Genomic DNA, 20104 nt, shown 5'->3' on the forward strand with positions numbered 1-20104 from the left:
CTTCTGGAGAAATAATTTAGGTTATTGGTAAGCCAGAGAAGAAGGTCAACCCCTATTTGTGCTTGTTCTTTTCTTTTTCTCCACTTACTTGCAGTGAACATAAAATGAGAAGAAGTAAATAGAATTTATTTTAAATTACAGAACAGCTTATAGTCACCTATGAAATTTTCCTAAAATATTAGGAAAATAATAGTTATGCTTGCCATTATTACTGCCATCTCCATTCAATCCCAGGCACTGCAAACATGCTTTGTCAGCAAATAGAAAGTAATTATGTGCAGGCAGGTGCATTATTCGAGGGGAGATTGACATGGTAGACAGGTGGTGACATGGTAGAATTCCCTTTTCTGTACTCTAGACAAAAGTCAAAAAAAGCAAGAACCTGCAAATTGTTCCCACCTCAGTGTGTCAGAGCACATACTCATTATCTCCCTGATGACATTCCAGAACTTGGAGTGGAAGGGATGGCAGCTTGGCAAGATCCTGAAGGGTAACACCATTACTCTCTAAGACCATGGTTAAAGTCCATACTGTTTTTATAGGGGCTCCAGTAAGTTACTCACAGGACTTTTGGTGTGCTTATGTTGTTATCATTCCTCTGGTTTTGCAGATGAGGAACTTCAGAATGGAGAAATGGAATGAACTGACCAAAGCAATTAAGGAATTGTTGCCAGACTCCAAAACTAAATCCAGATGAGCCCGAGGCAATAAATCACAGATGAGTTTGGCATGTGAAAACCCTTCCTTTTTAAATGCTGGGAATGCACTTGACATAGCCCAAGGAAAAGATGGTTCATCTGTAATCAAAGCCATAGTACATAGAACATGCTGGAATCAGACCACCAGGCACAAAAAATGTTTAGAAAGTATCAGATGTCTCAAGAATTTGTCTAATGGCTCTGAGGATTTTTTTGTCATTGATAAACTTCTACTGTTTTTTTTGACTCACCCTTTTTTACCAGCACATTCAATTGATCCAATTTTTAAAATTTTATTTGTATAATTAAGATAATGAAGTTCAAGACAGCACAGCTCACAAATTGGAAACAGATTAATTGATTACTCTCAGGTTTTTCCCAGTGAGCTGGGTGGTTCTTTCTTTATTCCCTTCCATCCCCCTCCTCCCCTTCCTTCACTGGTGATGTTAATCAGCGAGAAAGGAAGTGACTGTTTTCCATACACAATGTTGCTATTTGGTGAAAAAATAAGGGATGGGGGAGTGAAAGGTGCACAGAAAACAAAACAAGAAGTTTACTGATAAATTCCTTTTTATCTTTGCCAAATGCTGCTCTAGTGTGGGAATGGATGGAGCTGGCAGTCACTTTCATTAAGCCGGAAATACCATCTTTAATAAATCCAGTTACAGGACTGGATGGACACATAAATCTCTTTGTATGTGTGTGACAGAAGTAATGAAATGTCAGAGGACAACTTAGAGAATTTAGCAGAGATCTGAGGTCAGCCTATTTGTTGTCTTTTTCCTTCTGTCTTTCTGACACTCAACGTAAAGCTGAAATATTTATACTTAAATGACTATTGCTAATGCAGGATATTGAGGTCATCAACATGAGAACAGTGACAACAGGCTGTGTAAAAAATTTTACAAGCTTCTTCAAGATTCTATATTTAATTGCACTGAGACTCTCTTTGCCTTCATTCTACCTCCCAAAGCCAACGTTTTATTTGTCTATGCATAATCCACCCTTCAAATGCTGAACATGTCCAAAGCTCAAATTTGGTTTAAAGTGTTCTGAGAAAATTATCATTATTACTACATTCTAAGGTTTGGCTGTTTACTAGGAATTTTTACCAGTGTTGTAGATTAAATAAATAATTGACTTCTGTTTCTACTAAGTATATTAAACCCTTTCTTGGCACAGCACAATCGTTTTCTGCTGTGTCTTCACAGACCATGTACTCTACAGCTGCTGATGGAGCCTGGTGACTCCTCATTCTGCTATCATTTGTGCTGCTGAACTGCTTCCAGAGGTGCCTTTGCTATTTATATGATTGTTCCTGGTTAGCATACCACCTAAGGTGGTTTTCACTGGTAAATGTCCATACACATGGGTTCATCCGAAACCTCTAGATCCTGAGAGTTTTTTTACGATTGTTATGCCTTTCTTCAGTCACAGTACATCACCCCAGCTCTGCTAAGACCCTTGTATGTGCTTTTTGTCTCCTCTGCAAGATTGTTGTGGATCCTTTCCTTAAAAGCTCCCAAGAGTTCCTCAAGGCCCAGCCCCACTAATTCCCTTTTCATAAATGCAGAGATGTGTGACTAGTTACTTACTGCTCTTCTCCCATATATCCCCATATCAGATTTAAAGTCACCTTCCCATTTTAAAAAACTCCTATGAATCTGAGGCACTCTGCAGTATCTCAACATAATTTTCTTTCTTTAATATTCAAGTAATGATATCAGCAAACTGCTGGAACTGATAAACAGATTATCTTTGTAGATTCTGTTATTTGGAATAACAGCATGGCACTCCCCCTCAGAAGTTCCCATTCCATCCTAGTCTTCAGCTAGAGACAAAGTCCCTCTCCACTTTTTCATTAATTTGTACTTTCTTTTGATTATTTTTCTTTTTACTCAAGACATTTGGGATAGACTTTTAATTTCATTTATTTATTGAGTATGGAAGGATGAAAACCAAGGTAAGTGCAAGTACAGTTTGAAGAATATTTTTGATGAAAAAATATATTCTGCAAATAATCCATCTGCTTCATCTGCTTCATCTGAAGTGATTGCTTAGTTTCTTGGTGTAAGTCACAAACGGCTTTAAGTAATGAGTAATTTTAAATCTCTTAAGTAATGTTCCAAATCTCTGTCCCAAATGAATGATCACACTATAGAGAGTCTCTAAATGTTATTTTTTAGTCAGCTGGAGTCTCACTATGGCATTCACTAAGTACAGTATTTATATAATGGGTTTTCCAAAAGTGGCCGCTCAGTATCAGTGATAATAGGAAACCCCAAAAGCTCTGACAATTAATAACTCAGCTATTATGAAGCAATACTTTTATATGACTAATAAAAATGAATGCGTTGCTTCATTTTCTGGAGTGATTGTGTAGATTTTTCTTCATCCTACATTTTCTTTCCTGATGAAGACAATGTGGCCAAGACAATATAAACTGTAAGAATCAATTAGCATTTTTAGTGAAAAGTAGATCACAGAAAAAAACTCATCCTTATTTTGAATGTTGTGACTGGGGAGAAAGCTGAAGTGACGGAGGTGGGAAACTAAATTAGTTCTGCTTGTAAATTATATTCTTAGGCATTTTCCAGCAGTGAGTTCTTGGTTTTGCAGCAAATGCCTCTGATATTTTCCAATTCAGAGTGCTCCCTTGCTGTGAGCCTTCTTGCTATGAGGCCACCTGGTATCAAAGCTACTTTCCGTGCCTGTGGTCTCAACTAACTCCATTAACTCTAATTACAAACACTTCTGTTATACCAACCAGATTTTATGGCTTCCAATGAGTGAGCTACATGGAGAAAGTCCACATGGTACTACTGTTGGTTCCTTCTTCACATTATTGTTTGCCATACATTAACCTCATTCATGGTTAGCCCAGAGCTAGAATCACTTCATTTTTACCTTGTGTAATTAAAAAGAAGCTTAAATTGTTTCTTGAAGTACATCATTCCAGAAATTAATGAACTGGGCCAAAACAAAGGTTTTATAGGATTTAATTTTTTTATATATACTGAGAGTCCCAGAAAGGGCTTATATTGTATAACGATGCCGCTAACACTTTTTCTTAATGCAGAATGCCATAAAGCAAAAGTGTGTCATTATATATATATGTATATATATATATATATATATATGGTAAACACACAGAGATACATGCATCACTTGCTCTCAGCTTGTTTCTTGATGTCAATATTTTTCAAACTGTTCTTTAAAGCTCCAGTAAACTGGAAGGTAGAAACAACCATTTTGTTATTTTAACAAGGATTTCACATTAAATGATGGTGAGGTTACACATTTTACGTGAAGGGGGTTATTTATAGAACCCATATAGTATCTATATGTTCCTTTTCCAGGTTAAGTATAGGTGGCCTGTTCACCTTGGTTGAAATTGGTAGAATTTTGTCCCAGTTAGATGATATGGGACATGTCATGTACCACTCACACCAGGTGTTAACTGGCTTATGGCTGCTGGATGCCCACAGTATTCACTGAAAATTTATTGTGAATTAAGAGTAAAACAGTTGTGGATTTACACATTAATGGACACAGGCGAACATTCCCTTCTAGGGACTGTGGCAAGAAAAGCCTAACACTTTACAGAAATGCAAAACCAAACACTCTACAGCTGAAAGAGCTTCCTCAGTCCCTGCTACTCTGAGAGATAAAATAAATTTGTTGGTAATTAAACATCCTTGATGAACTGTCTGCCCACAGCTAACCATGGAAACACTGTCATAGTTTCTCCAGCACGTTATGCTGCTGTCTGTTTTTACCGTCAAGAAGCCCATTCTTGCTTATCCCTGCCCTCAGCATCTGCCACTCATTTACTTTTTCCTAAAAGTCCATGGAAGCATCCAGTGTCTTTTTCTTTAGCACTGAGCTCAGGAAATCCTTGGGACACTATTACTATTATTATTACTATTGCAGCTGAAGAGAGTCCAAAAAAGAAACTATGCAACAGGCAAATTTAACTGGAATTCCCCTGATTTCAGCCACCCAAAAGTTATAAGTCTAATTTAAAATACCTCTGCTCCACCTATAATCAGAACAAAAATACAAGCACTCCTGGAAGGGATCATCTTAACTACCTTAGACATCTACTTTAAATTAAGATGCACTGTTTTGTAAATGTCTCTTTAGCATCAGATTTTATCTCTCTGAAGCATAGGTGATTATAGAAAGAACTACATTGTAATTTCTTGAAAGTACTTTTTTTCCAAATTTAACCCAAAAGAATTCCTGTTTTTCCATAATTTTGTTGGTGAGGATTAGTGAGTATTTTCTCCTCTTGACTACAGGATCCATTTGCCTCAAAAATAAATCTTGAAATTTACAATAGTCGTAGATTCCAAAATTTTAAGATGGAAAAAATTGTGCTAATATGTAGTCTACAACATCATGGTTGACAAGACAAGAAATCATCATTGCTGCCATTTCTCTAAGAATTAGGAGAAATGTCTTTTTAGTTGTAAGCAGCTGAAACTGGTACCACAGCTGGAGATGGACTTCAGTAGTTATTTGTGAAAACAGGTGCCTAAATTCAGATTAATCACAATAGACTCTTAACTAGCCAAAGTTGTAGCAAAGCGCTTAGAGAGCTCAAGATGTGATCCAGCCTTGCCGGCTGTCTCAAACCGGTGACCTATTTGCTAAAGAGAAAGTAAACAACAGAGATTATTTTATCAATTAAGTGCCTCAGGAGAAATAAAATATGTTATCATTATCCTTTCAGGAAAAAAAATATGCAAACTCACTTTTCAAAATTTCACCCTCAATCTAGTTTTAAATCTAAATATGTGAAATGTTTTATTTACTGTTATTCTTACTCTGACAAATTCTGGCTTCAGAAGTTTGGGCTTTATCTGAGAAAAGACAGTGTTAAACTTAGATCCAGACCATAGCCTGGCTTCTGGACATACAGGAAAATTGAGAGTCACAAACTGTCCCCTTATTCTCTAGGCATCTCAGGTTTAAGCTCAAGAGAAGTAATTTCCAGAGAGTAAATACTTCCCATCTGTGTGTTTGCCAGGATTGAGACTGATGGGATAAATGATCCCGTCCTCTCTCCCAGTTCTTCCAGAAGAGATCAACCAGCATGTGTATGTTGACTCAGCAAAGAGATGTTTGAAACGCACCTGGTGTCAGATATTTCCCCATTAATAGCAAAGAGCTCACTAAGAGAACACCAGTCTGTCTCTGGGGTTGCTGTCAGGAAAGCGTGACTGAATGCATTCACCTTAGTATTTCAGGGTTTAGCTTTTAGCATTAGGGGTTTATTGCAGTTATTCTCCATCTTCAGATGTTCAAGAGTTTTAGCTGTTCCTATGCAGAGCATTTACCCTGAAGTCTACTTTCGGCCTTTAATACTCCTGTCCATACCAAGAAGTTAATTTGTGAAGGACATAGTGTAAGATGTTGGAACAGGGCAGTCAAGCTGAATTTGACCAGAAGATTCTTCATCCTGCTGCTCAGTTTTAGCAATGACCAGGCATAGGTAGCAAGGGAAGGAGAAAAGGAAGGTTAGTTTTTTAGTCCTGGATTATTCTCCAAGGGCCAGTAGATTGATTTATGGACTTCCTGAGACAGAGATAGCAGGAAGTCTCACAAGTTGCGCTGTAATTCCCTACCATCAGCTTGTCCACTCCACTTTTTAATATATATAAACTTCTCACAGCCTTCATGCCTCATGACAATGAGTTCCACTTCTCCCCAGCTACAGGGTAAGGAATTGCCTTTTTGTCTGTACTTCGAACTTGCCAGCTGCTATGTGATGTCCACCAACTTATAAAGTAGAGAGGACTAAGAAGTGCTTTCAGTGCCCTTTGTGTTTCTATGGGCCTGTGTTGTATTCGTGTCCTAGCTGGTTCTCTCTGTGTTGAAGAGCTTATTTACTCATTCCCTGTAGAGAAAACGTTGCTCACCCTTGGTGACCTTCTCTGTATTTGTCTAAGGGTCTTTTCCAGGGAGTAATTCAGAACACTAAAATTAACACTTGCTCTGAATACTCCCTGGTGGGAGCTTCTTTCTTTCTCCATTGACGACATAAAAAGGTTTAAGGATACCAAGGCCCTCCACTTATGCACCTGAGTTAAGCACAGGGAAAGATCTGCACCATCCTTTAATTTCTTGTTCACAAGAGTTAAACACAACAGCTTGATTTGTTTTAAAGAACAGAATTATTATTCTTGTCCTGAGTAAGAAATAACTTGTTAAGATAAAATTCCAGTATGATATGTCTTTCACTAAGAAATAAAAACACTGCATATAAGGGGAAAGCGTTTGCAGAGCTTTTACACAGGGTTTTTTCCATTACTGAGTTTGTCCACAGGCTGGATGGCTTGTGAATTTTTTCCAAAATGAACTGTGTGATGGTTGCACTCACTAATAACAGGGCTTTTACTAAGTCCTACTTGCATGAAGCATTTGGTATCAATAGCTGCAATTAAACCTATTTATTTGATTGTGTCCTAATTAGACAAAGTTGTTAACATTTTAACTGAATTCTTCCCAGCATTAATGTATTGGTTTTTAATACATAAAAATGAGAATCAAATGTGGTAAAGAAACTAGTAGTTAGACTAATAATACATGAAAATTTCTCTTTCCTATGCTATGTCATGCTTCTTGCTCAGGATTCCCAAAAGTAATCTCAAAAATTGCCTTGACAATTGAAACATATAACAAGGTGAAAAATTCCATATGCCTGTAATTTTACAGTCTAACACTGATGGTGAGGCTCATATAAACTTTGGCCAAATATCACCTCCATCCTCCTTTTTCCGCCTCATGCAAACTCCCATTATGTTTGCACTCGCTTTGTAATTTGAGTATGACTTGATCTTTCCTCATGTGCTGTGCTGGTGAACATTAATTTTACTCCAAAGAAAGAGCTGCCATCATTTTTCATTTAGATAGGAATAAAGAATATTCTATTTTGTAGCAATCATCTTGGTATGTTGTGTGTCTGTCTGATATGTTTCCAGAAAGCACCAGATAAATGGTGTAATATTTGAAAAACAGGGCACCATATATTTTGGATAGTGTCTAGGAAAGATTGCAAGATATCCCAGACTGGCTCTGTCTGTGAGGTCTGAGACAGCCTTTCTGACAGAATAGATCCGTTACTTATCCAACCGGAAGCCACTTGTTTCTCCCTCTCATTTTTGAAGAAAGAATTGAAGCCATATACCAGCAGGAACAGTAACTCCAGACAGACTCCAGATGATAGGAGGTTTGATGCAGCAAGGAGCTACAAGACCTTGGCTTGGAATACACGAACAACTCCATGGCTAATGTTCAGGTACCTTGCTGAATGGAAATCTACCTGTAGATTACTTGGCTTCTCCTTATTCTTACTGAAGCATGGGAGACAATTCTTTTTCTCCTCATATTTTTCCCTGCTGTTTCCGACTTTGTAACGAGTGAGGCAAAGGTATGCGTCATGCTGAAGTTTGCTTTACCCATTCATAATCTGGCAGCAGCAGGGGTAGCAGAAGAATATTATCATGTACTAGAATACTTATAGAATTTTTTCCATCTTTTTAATGCAGTGTTATATTTTTATTCTGAGTCTGGGAGGAGATTTTTCCTAGAGTCATAATTTATGAACTCCTTTTACTTTCCATCCATTTTGTTGTGGGAGAAGGTGGTTAAGTTAGCTTAAAACATTAGTTTAAATGGCAGTTGAATTTTTGTTTGAAACCCCTAGAATGATGAGGGCCTTTTGAGCATGAGACTAGAAAATTCCATTACATGGCAAGAATGGATAGCTCTAAGGACCATTCAGTTCAAAGCCCTCCTTCTCCTTTATCTACTCCCTTTTCTGCAGAGCGAAAAGTTCCTAGTCAGCAGAACTTTTCATGGGAGCTGTTTCATTAGTAGTCTGAGTCTAATTCTTCCATCATTTAATAATTTTAATGATTTTGTGGCCGCTGTAAATATACTGTGGTGAGCCTGCCTGAATCTAGAAATGGGAAAATCTTCACTGACTGTTGAGAGATCCTTTGTGCCTCAATGTGATTAAACTTTTCACTTTCAATTGTCTAAAGACTGTCAGGATGAATTGATTGGTTGTTTTTTTTTTCCTCTAGGTGTGCAGGAAAAAATATCTGTTAATGATCAGAAAATATGTAATTTCACTGAAAATAGCTGCCAAATATAATCCAACATGACCATAAATTATATGGTGTTATGCTAAATAAATAAAAGAAGTGAGATAATCAAGAAAATTATTGAAATATGAGGAATTTCCTAGAAACATTTGGAATTGTTTTGCATTTACCCAGTGAAACATTTATAAACTTAAAGCTTTGTCCTTTATGAATTTAACACATCAACCATCCAGGATCTATCTCGTGAGTTTGATAAAATGGTCATATTAGTTTTTCATAATTAATTTCCCAGGAAAGGCAGGAGTCTTAATCACTGTTATTCTTTGTGTAAGTGCTGGAATGGCTGGGAAAGTATTGCTCCTGGACAGAGTCTGCAATGCAGGTATTTCAGCTGGTTCCAATTTCTATTGTGTAACACCTAAGGACTATCAAATATGGCCCATTTTGGCCTCACTGAATGTTTAGCCAATGTCAACATGATAATAGGCAGCTCTAGAGAAGCCACTTTGCGTTACTTAATTCTACTGTAAGTATGCAGTCACTCCTATTTTACTGATTCAACCAAATCGGCAGCTGGATGAAGAACAGCTGGATAATACCGGTCCAAACTCTTCTCCAGTGTCCTCTGCCATGAAGGGCCATTGTCCTCAGACTGTTAGACTGATTCTCAACATCTGTACTTTTGACATTTGTTTTATTTTGGTTCTACCTTTGGAAGTTCAGCTAGCCATATCGCAAAAAAAGCAGAACAGCAGCATCAGACAACAACCCATCACTCCAATATTGTTTCAGTCACATACCAGAAGCCTCTAAGAATGCTGCTTATTCACAACTGGCTACTTCAATATTTTTGGCTCTGGGAAATTGTTTCATGCCCCAACTTGTACACAGGCAGACACACTCACACACATACACACATACACTGAATTATTTGGAACATTTTTGTGATGCCAGTGAAGTCTCCACAGGCTTTTCATAGGCTTTGAAATCTCTAGTTCTAAGAGCTACAAGTGCTTGCAAATCTTCTTTCTGATTCAAATTAAGAGCTAGTTTTTTCAACCTTATTGCTCAACAATAAATTGTTCACAAGAAACAACAGATACCCAGACTACATTCCGATCAAGCTGTTTCTCTTGGGACAAAGTGGGAAATAAAAAAACAAAAGCATGTGAAAGATTCTACTGTCAGTATGCTGGAGGCAGCATAAGAAAGCAAAAAGACATAATTTGAATGTAATTGCATTTAGCAGTACCTACAGTGCCCTGCATCTTCAGATGTGTGCTGTCATTCCACTTTGAAAATTGTGATTTAAATGTCTTTCACATCTTTCTAATTTTATGATCTGTGTATAACTGGGTCTTCAATTATTTCATTAACTTCTTGGCACCTGTTTCTGTAAATAAAAGGTGTCAGGAATTGTGTTTCTCAGTATTATACCAAGAAGCTACATTAGGTAAACACTTTTTCCACCGTATTCAACACCTTTGTTGGTTGGCAAATATTTTTTTTTTCCTTAGGAGAAAAATACCTTTTTGAACCAAAATTCACATTACTCATTGAAATACATATTTTCTTGCATGAACATGTATTTGATTTTGAGGAAAAATTATTAGTTCTATATTTTACATCAATGTCCTGTTGGAATTTTGAATAGTGTTAGACAGTTTGAGGGATAATTGCACCTTTTCAGTATCAGCCAAGAACAGCTCCTGTAAGTATTCTTCCTCAGAGTACCTTGTGTCCTGCCTGCATGAAGGAACACACCTCACGTGACTCCCTCAGATATTGCTCCCCTACCAAGCTTTTTCATCTTGAGGAAAAGTGCTTTTTTGGAAAACACAGACAGAACATTTTTACACTAAGGAAATTCAGGCCCAGATGGCTTTTCTGGCCCTTCTAAGAGCCCGTCTATGAGCTGGATGGTTTTGTACCTCTCTCCCTAACTTAGAGTTTCAGGCACATACTTGCTTTGAAGTAATTAGTCCATCCTGATGTGAAAGGATTCATCATGTAACATTTACTCGTTGGTAGTGAAATTTGTTTGGATATTTTTAATCAGAATAAAATACTTTCTTTTTTAAATCCATAAATACAGACAGTATCATAGCAGCATCCCAAGGAGAAAGATGTAGCTTCAAAGTTAGCTTGCCTTGAGCCAGATGATGTCTCAAAGTGCCTTCCTGAGGCCAACCTGAGGTGATTTTCTCCATTATCATATTACAGAAGCTATATAACCTATCTATTTATTCAAATACGTAGACTCATGGAACCAGAGAGAGAGATTAGAGTATATTAATTCTGTAATGAGATAACACAGAAAATTACCCATGATACTTTCCTTCCTTTTCATGTGTGGTGTTTGGGACAAAGAGAATATTATATGGAGGGATCATATATAGGTTAAGTTACATCTGTACTACAAAGTGAAATGCACCTTTCTGTCTTTAAGCCAAATTTCACAATATTGTTGGCATGTATAAGTTGAATTCTTCTCTGTCAAAAAAATGGGTGGTCCCCTCCAAAAATGCCCACTGGGAATGATCTCAGGCCCCTCTGTTGCCCAAATGGTGCATAGGTGTGTCTGGCAGAGTGCTAATTGTGCCTGAACATGAGGGTGTATGAGTGAGGCCAAAAGCAGAGGTCAAGTCTTTCACCTGCCCCTCTAATCTAGTAAAGGCCCAGGTAATCAACTGTGGGAAGAGAAATAGAGCAGGGATGTATGGTAGTATCACTCAGAGGCTTGGCTAGGGAGACAGAAAGAAGTTCTTAAATTTGTGCACAGTGTATTTAGGTTACAAACTAGGTAACTTGCTAGCTGATATTCATAAAAGGGGCGAAAGTAATTTCTTGGGTTTTTTTAAATCTGGGATGTGTTAAAACATCATTTAGGTTATGTGAGATATGAGTTTTTCCCATACAGCTAAATAAAATGCATGCTTACTACACATATTTCATTTATAGCCTAAAGTAACATGTCTAGGAATTTGGAAGGGGGGGGCTGGTTGAGTAACAGAATGGGAATGAGCAAGTTAGTTTACTTTTAATAGTACACATCTCTATGGCTTAATATGCACATGAGACAGCTGGATTAGTACAATAGATACAATCAATACAATCAATTAAGCCAAGAACTAACTAATATTTTTATAAATGAACTATATCATGTCCACAGAAATGATCATAAACTGACAAATAATGCAAATATAGAGAGCTTTGACCCTGTACCAAAATGTTTAATTGCCTGTTATACAATAAGGGAGCATAAGAAGCAAACCTAGAAAGTCGTATTTGAATAACAAATTAATTTATTTGGGGGTGGAACTGGAAAATGAGCATTCTTTTTAAATGACTTAATTTTGTATTTGTAGAAACAGATTTCAAAATTATTTCAGTCTTACAGGCAATGTGAACATGTTTATTTCATAATGTCTTCTTTCCCTCAAGTCAAACTACAGTGAAGCTTGTGTTTAAATAACATTATGTTTGTGATGCAAACTGACCAAGAGCCAGAAAACTCAGTACTTGGGCTGATTGATACTGTCTTCAGTTCATGCTGTGGTATCTATTTCCCCTTTTCTTCTTCACAAAGCCATGAGCAAAGTATGAAGTGTCAGTGTAATGCTGAATTTTCTGGCTTTTGTCAATTCATGTCACAATATCAACAGTGCTTAAGCACAGAGAGGGGGCCTGTATTTAGTAACAATATCAAATTACATCAGAGACACTCTTTTTTGCTCCACTTATTGCTGAACAGGCTGTTTTGTGGAATTCAAAGTACATCTAACTTGACCAGCGTTTGGGTGTGTTTGGCTTGGAATGTAAATGTCCTCTCCAGTCGCATATCCCCAAGGTCTCAAACAGAAATAATTCTAATTTCTTGCTCTCTTTGCATGTATAAATCTTTGATCAAAGGTGTTGTGGAAGCACTGAGGCTAGAACATGTTCTCCTTATAGAAAGCAAAAAAAAAAGAAATAATCAGGACAGCTGTAATGCTCATGTCTAAAATTCAGCCAGAATGTTCTGGCTTATAAATGGGGTGTGTGTGTACAGAGCACAAAGCAGGTACCTTGTTTTATTTTCTTTTATGTTTCAGAGTGGACTGTTTCTATGGGAGGATCACAGCATGTTTTTTATCATATTGACCTATTTCTGTAAATGTTTCTGTCCTAAAGCAAAGATAATAATACATTGCAGACTTCCCCACCTCACATTCCATGAGGCTGGTAGCATTCAACTTTAAATCAGGTTTATCATAGCCCTATTTTGCACTTCAAGAAAAACTATCTTTAAACATTTGCCTGTTTTTCTATTTTTTATAGTGACAGAAGAGTTTTCAGAGATTGACAGGAATACTGATTAAAGAATGAAGAGATTTAATTATGAAGGTACCTGCTGGTGCAGCTCTGCTTAAACATTGGATGTGTTTTCAGGATCAGCCTCCTTTCCAGAAATGTTTGACTCAGCAAGAACTGGTTAAGCCTCTAAACTCCTATAATAACTTTATATGTTTGAAATAATGAGAATAAGCATTCTTGAGACATTTTGCTAAGAAAACATGTTATTCTGAATGGCAAATTATATTATATTTTAATAGTAGATTATGTTGTACAAGCTGCCAGATAACTTCCAGTAGCATGTTTTTAAAGTACTTAGGATTATAGTGTAAACCTCACTCAAAAATAGAACTAAGACAGATCTCTAATAGCAAAGATGATATCAAGTATAAACAGCCTTAAAATATCCCACATTTATATTGACTTGACAGACTAAGGCAACCTCCCAAAAGCCATTTTTTATTTTGTTTATTGAGGAAATACAGTAACAGGCATTTTATCAATGTAAACAATATGTAAGTAATTGAGTATTAATCCTTGGCAGGGTGAGGTTACTAGGATTGACTGTAACTGAAATAAGTGCACTAAAGTATAGTTTGGAAATCACTTTGATGAGTAAAATATTAGAACTCTTTGAAGGTTTGAAAGCTGGAAAGGGTGGTTTGTGGTCAGTGTTCTAATAAAAGATGCCTAATCTTTCTTCATCCTAGATCGTGCCCTCAAGTGGATGGTGTTGTAGAGGAATTAAGTATTCAGGAATAATTTATTTTTTTCCTATTTCTTGAAGAAATTATTTTTGATAACTGGGTTGTGGTAGGAGTATTTTGCCCACAGAAGAAACCTTTTCTACAGCCTTATAGTTTCCTACAGGCTAACATCTGCTCCCATTACCACCTTCCACTTTTCACACTGCTACTCTCTTTTGCAGGCTTCTTTCTCTCTCAGCCTGTGGTTCTCTAATACTCAAATTCTACCTGTAATTCTGCATTTTGTGAAATCTGCAGTGGTGGAATAGAGACAGCAAGGAAAGACCACGCGGAGCTCTGCATATTTTTAGTGGATAGAAGTTATTTAGAGAAAGATGAAGCAGGACAATAGGGAGGGACGGTGTCTGAGGAGCAGTTTATGAGGAAAGGAAACTGCTCAAGGCAGAGGGGAAAGGGATATAACTTCGAGTAGAAGGGGAAGGAGCACAGTGGGTGTACAGGAAGACTTCGTGTAGAAAGCAGGAACTTAAAAATTGTGACAAGAGAAATAATTTCTCCAAACTTAAAAGAAGGAAAAATAACCTAAAGAAACCCCCAAGTCCCCCAAAATGATGCATTTACAGTTAGGTTGCTCAAGTGTACTTCCCATCAGCACAATCATTTCAAATCAAGGAAACCACTTGTGGAGCCAGCATTAACCAACCTCAGTTTACACATCTTACCACCTAAACATTACAGTACCCATAGCTATTTTCAGCTCCCTCAACTTGATAATAAAAAGCCTTTAATTTCAGCATATAACCTTGTGCAAGCCTCATATCCATTTCCTTTAAAAAAATGTACACTCTTTGTTCTGACCTCATGTTTATCTTTCTGGTGGCTAAGTTATTAGCTGTCTTCACTTGGCTAGGGCAAACATCAAAGTGGGTGTCTTTGAATAGCATTTTGAGAAATTTGAGAAACTACATAGGTATTTCTTGTTAGAGATGAAAGGATGTTTTTAAGTAGAACAGATGAGACTGTGAGTGTATATGTACATTACAAAGTTTATTTAACAGTCTGCTTCTATTTTTTCAGTATTCCAGTATATTCAGCTTCCTTGATCACCTTGGACATTTCAGAAATAATTTAAATTATGCCAGTAGCTTTGGCGCTATATGATATTACTCATATGCTAAGAAATATGTTACCCTTACCTATGTTATTTATGTATTTTCCTATTCTCAAAGTATTTCCCTTAATCTTCCTTGTTATTCTTTACAAAATCTCTATGTATTACTATTTTCCCACTTTTTATTCACTTTTTTTTACTGAATTCAGCTCTTCAGGCACTAGCAGATTTAGAATTTCTTTTATGTTTGGAGACAACATGACATTTCTTTGTTATGCTACTACACCTCGCATTTCTTTCTGTACTCTCTGTTGATTCTGTGCGAGTTAAATATCACGCCAGAATAGTCCCCTGGTGAAGGCTTCACAGTGAGTGCTGCGAGATGAAGATGGCACTGCTGAACTAGATGTTCAAGCAGGTCTGGCTAGTGGAAAAATATGTGTGGGTCTGTGTGTGCATGTGGAAATGAATAAGCAGTCAGGAGAAATACTGTTTGCAAAGGGAGACAAAAAAGACACCGACACAGAGGAATGTTACATGTGGTGCTTGCATATAGAGATAATTGATATCTGATTCTTAGTGGTCAACACATTTTCCTGGTTCAGCTAGCACTAGATTACACAGCAGTCACTGCAGAAGTTCATATGACTGAGTAAGTAGTCTGTTTTTTTTTCCACTGAACCATTCCTTTGTCTGAGGGTGAAATATTCATTCAAAAACTAGAAAATTAGGATCTCTCTCTTTCTATTTTGAATTTGCCAGTTACTTCCCTATATAGAAAAGTTAGCTACTGAGTTCAGTTATATTAATTAGTTGTTTATGCAAGCTAGTATAGCTAATATAGCTCTGAGTGTAAAAGAGGAAAAAATTCTGTATTTAATTTAGCACCTAAATTGCTGGAAGGGGGAGAGGAATTCACAAGACCACTCAGAAGAAGCGTGAATTGACATCTATCCCTGCTAGATTAGAGAGGGATCCAAACAGGCATTTTATACACTCCTCTGCTAAATCACACCCTGATCCTCTGTCGCTTTGACTTTACTTGTGGGTCTCAGTGGAGCTGCTCACAAGTGTTAAACAGATGCATAAGTGTTTACAGAAATGAGCCTAAGAGAATGACATACTTAATCCTTCTGCAAGATTGCAGGGAGGAGCTGGAGCAAATTCCAGCCAAGCATTCCCCAAACTCCAGATCAAACCAGAGAAGGCGAAGCTGTCTGCTGCAAATGAGAAGTGGGATGCCAGACAGCTTACTTTGCATAAGCTGCCAACCAGTGTTCCTAGCATGTAACCTCAGGAGCTACTGTTAAGTAGGAAGAACTGAGTTTCCACAAACGAGGAAAGAGCAGTCAATAATTACTCAAAATGACTGCAAATGTACCGTTTTATGGTGAGAAACAGAACAGATAAAATAAAGAAATGTCCAATTAGATACATCATAGATGAGAATGGAGTAGAGTCTGGTGAGTCTGGTTCACCAAACAGTTTCACATCAGCCACACTGAAGATAAACCCAAATGTCCTTGTCCTTCTCCTGCTGGTGAAAGATGTTCACTGGGCAGGTAATAAGATGCAGTAAAAGAACTGTTTTGAAGATAGGTTCTGACAGTGATGAAGAAAGGTTAGAAAGATTGCTTCTAAAATTACTGGATTAGACCTGGTTATCTTAAATTATGACTGTATCACCCTTTCATAAATAAAGCTTTCCTTGTTTGCATACAGTGCTTGCAAGCTGACATTAAAGAGGGTGCACCTATTTTTCTGTCTTGATAAGGGAGATAGGTGGATTAGTCATCTGTATGGACTTTGAAGTATCACAAACCTATGCTTTCTCCAGCCTTTTTCAAATGAGTATAAAGGGTTACTGTTAGCCAAAAAAGAGTGGTATGATTCTTTCTATCACTCATCTGCCCTTTTGGATTCACCATGAGTCTATGTTTTCTTGTTTCTTTTTTTTCCTTTCTCCTGCTGCTTGTGTCTTTTCAAGATGAACAATAGCATGCTATTAGTTTTCATGATAGTTTGTGATTACAATATCTGAAAAGAAATTCAATCTACCCAACCCACCACATGCAGGTATCTGGTTTTTCAGACTTATGAAATATGGCTGAATTAATTTCTAGTCTGTTAGCTCACAGTTCTGTAAATGGAAAGGCTCCACAGAAGCAAGAAACTTGTTAAAGTCCTTTACAGTTGATTACCCCTTAGGTAAACTTACCTACATACACATGCAAAGACAGACTGACCTAGTAGGACTTTGTCCTCTTTAAGTCTCTCTCATTTTCAACTCACAATCACAGAATCACAGCATGGCTGATGTAGGAAGGCACTCCTGGAGATCATCTAATCCAATCCTTCTCTTCAAGCAAGGTCACCTAGAGCAAGTTGCTCATAACCATGTCCAGACAGATTTTTACTATGTCGTAGGATGGGGGCTCCGAAATTTCTTTTGGCAACCTCTTCCAGTATTTGACCAGACTTTTAGTTAAAAATAATAAAAATATTCCTGTACTTTAATTTATGCCCATTGTCTCTTGTCCCATCAATGGGTGCCACTAAGAGGAGTCTGGTTCTTTGCTCTTTACTCCCCACTATCACTCCATCATGAGGTCCTTCCTGCACTGGCTCTTCTCCAGGATGAATAGTCCCTGTTTTCTCAGCCTTTCCTCGCAGGAGAGATGCTTCAGTCCTTCCATGACTGCAGTGGCCCTTTGCTGAGCTCTCTTCTGTATGTCCATGCCTCTGTTGTACTGGGAAGCCCAGACCTGGGCCCAGTGCTCCAGGTGAGTCTCACTAGTGCTGAGCAGAAGGGAAGGAATACCTGCCTCACCTGCTGGCAAGGCTGCACCTAGCACAGCCCAGGAGGCTGTTTGCCATGAGACTGCACTACTGTCAAGTGATCACCTCAGGGACTGACAGAACCCCCAGACCCTTTCTGCAAAGACGCTTTCCAGATGGAAATCTGACATAGCTCCTTTACTGCTCTATTTAGGCAGGCTCTGTAAAAGTGTTTTCTTGTCTCCTATACTCATCCTTTTATTTATAACATTAGCTTGACCAGGGTGGCTTACTTTAGTACGCTTCCTTCTGGAAAAAATAAATCCTTAAATTTCCTTACTGATTCTTCACTAGGTGGTTAAATACACAAATATTTTAGAAAAGGCGGCTGTTCATAGTAGGACCAGTAATAAAGCTATGAGAAAATCTATTGGTAGATTAGTAAAGTAGAAGTTACTAATAGAACAAGAAGTTAGGGAGGAAAATGTGTCCAACTCACCACACATCATTATAGGAAGCTGCACAGCACATATTTAAGTTCTTTGTTGCATTGTAGCCTGTGGTTTTATGTAGTATAAGCAGAGCTGTGTCAGTTCATGCTATTACTTCACATTATTTCTATGAATCTTCCTGGTAATAAAATTTTTATTCTGTTAATCAATGGAATGTGTTGAAGTGGGAGACTTTTTTGTTGTTTTTCAGCAGGATGATGTCTAATTTATTTTCTTAAATTTTCTGCCTAATATTTTAATTTGATTTATGTCTTGCCCAATTATTATATTATATTATATTATATTATATGTAACTATATTTTCATTCTTCCTTCTTGTTCTTCTGGAGTTCCTTAAATTAATCAAATAAGTTTTTTTATGCTCTTAAATCAGTTTTATTTCCCTTTTAGGGGGGGAAAAAATGTGTGCTTCCTTTTTCTGCAAATAGAACTTATGAAGAAACTTATTTCGTTTCATTTGAGTAACTGTTTAAAAATTCATGTTAGTAATTTTTCTGTTGATGTTTTAACTCATTCATATTTTTTACTTTCCTTTGCCTCCTCCTTCTCTTTTGGAAAGATTATTTAAAGCTTTCAGACTTTCTGTGTATGGAATGTACTACTCTAAATGTCCTGGTTTTGTTAGGTCTTCCTCAGGTAATTCCTGAAGAAGAGATTAAGGAGCTCACAGCACTTGCTTGCTGTCAGGCAATCTGGGAATACTTAACTTTCTGGAAAGTATTTTTTCTTTGCAAAAACAACTCAGAATCTTCATACACTGACCAGTTCTGTCTAAAAGGCAAAATCATTCTCTATCTACCAAGAGGATGCAGGAGCATTTGCTCTTTCTCGAATGTTTAGAGGCATATTCTCACAAGTGAACCTAGGATACTTCTTTCTCTTATCAAAAATCAAGTAGGCTATAGGATTTGGAGGAAAAAAAAAAAAAACAGAATCTCGGACTGGAAAACTCAAAGTGTACAGGGCTGTCAAGCAGTAGCAACACAGTATTCTACATTGTCAATCCAGGCATACCACTTAAGAATAGACTGATCATCTAAGAACAAACAAACAAAATAAACAAAGATAAGTAAAGCAGAAGAGTTAAGTATGTTTTGGAAAGCTACATTGATGTATACAGTGATTTAAGACACTGAAGATGTCTTAGAGAAGTTCCTGTGTGGGGTGGTACAGAAAAGAGTCTGGTTGCCAGCCATCCATCATCAGCCCCTTCAGTTTCCAGTGGAAGATTGCAGGGAAACAGGATTCTTTTTTTCTGTGCTGCATACAGCCCTGGCAGATCAGGATGTCTTTTTTCTTGGATATTTAAATCTAGATTAATTATGAGTCTGCTTTTCCCCATGTTCTCATAGAGAAGAAAGTAATTAATGACTATTAAATGGTTGTAGTATGAGGCCTAAATTAAACAATGTCTTCCCTTCCCATGTTTAGATAAGATAGGTTATAAAAAGTTAAGTACAGATGGACTATGACAAATGCTGTCATCCAATTTCCCATTGCTTTCCTGATGGCATGTCTTCTGAAGTAATTTCTGAGTAGTTTCTACTTTCACTTAAGAAACAAAAATCTTGCTGCAACTTTTTACACAGTAGAAAAGGAGGCAGATTTTTCTTTAATAGCTAAAAAAATTAGGCATTGGCTTGGAAACTCCTCCTAGTAAAAAGAAGAATAGAGTTAAAAACTTTCAAGGATTTCTGAATTTCAAAATTTCAGTTGGATCGGATACTTGTTGGAAACAAATCTACTTTTTAATGAGCCTTTTTGTGGAGGCTGGCAAATCAGCTGTGTGTGAATTCCAGCCTGTCAGATGCTTGCAAAGGGTTCACTTGGAGTGTTTGCAGATCACT

The 20104-nt window shown here is 37.3% G+C and overlaps 1 long non-coding RNA gene across 2 annotated transcripts in view; it reads left to right on the forward strand.

Moving 5' to 3' along the window:
- Window positions 1-7890: 7890 nt before the first annotated feature.
- The window catches only part of LOC116440597, a 43073-nt gene continuing 30859 nt past the window's right edge, over window positions 7891-20104 (forward strand). For both annotated transcript variants that reach the window (XR_004238705.1, XR_004238706.1), the window contains exon 1: window positions 7891-8004. This is a non-coding gene — a long non-coding RNA (uncharacterized LOC116440597). The remainder of the gene's footprint in view (window positions 8005-20104) is intronic.

This window comes from Corvus moneduloides, chromosome 3 (genome assembly GCF_009650955.1).
Source record: "Corvus moneduloides isolate bCorMon1 chromosome 3, bCorMon1.pri, whole genome shotgun sequence".
In the NCBI taxonomy this organism is placed as follows: domain Eukaryota; kingdom Metazoa; phylum Chordata; class Aves; order Passeriformes; family Corvidae; genus Corvus; species Corvus moneduloides.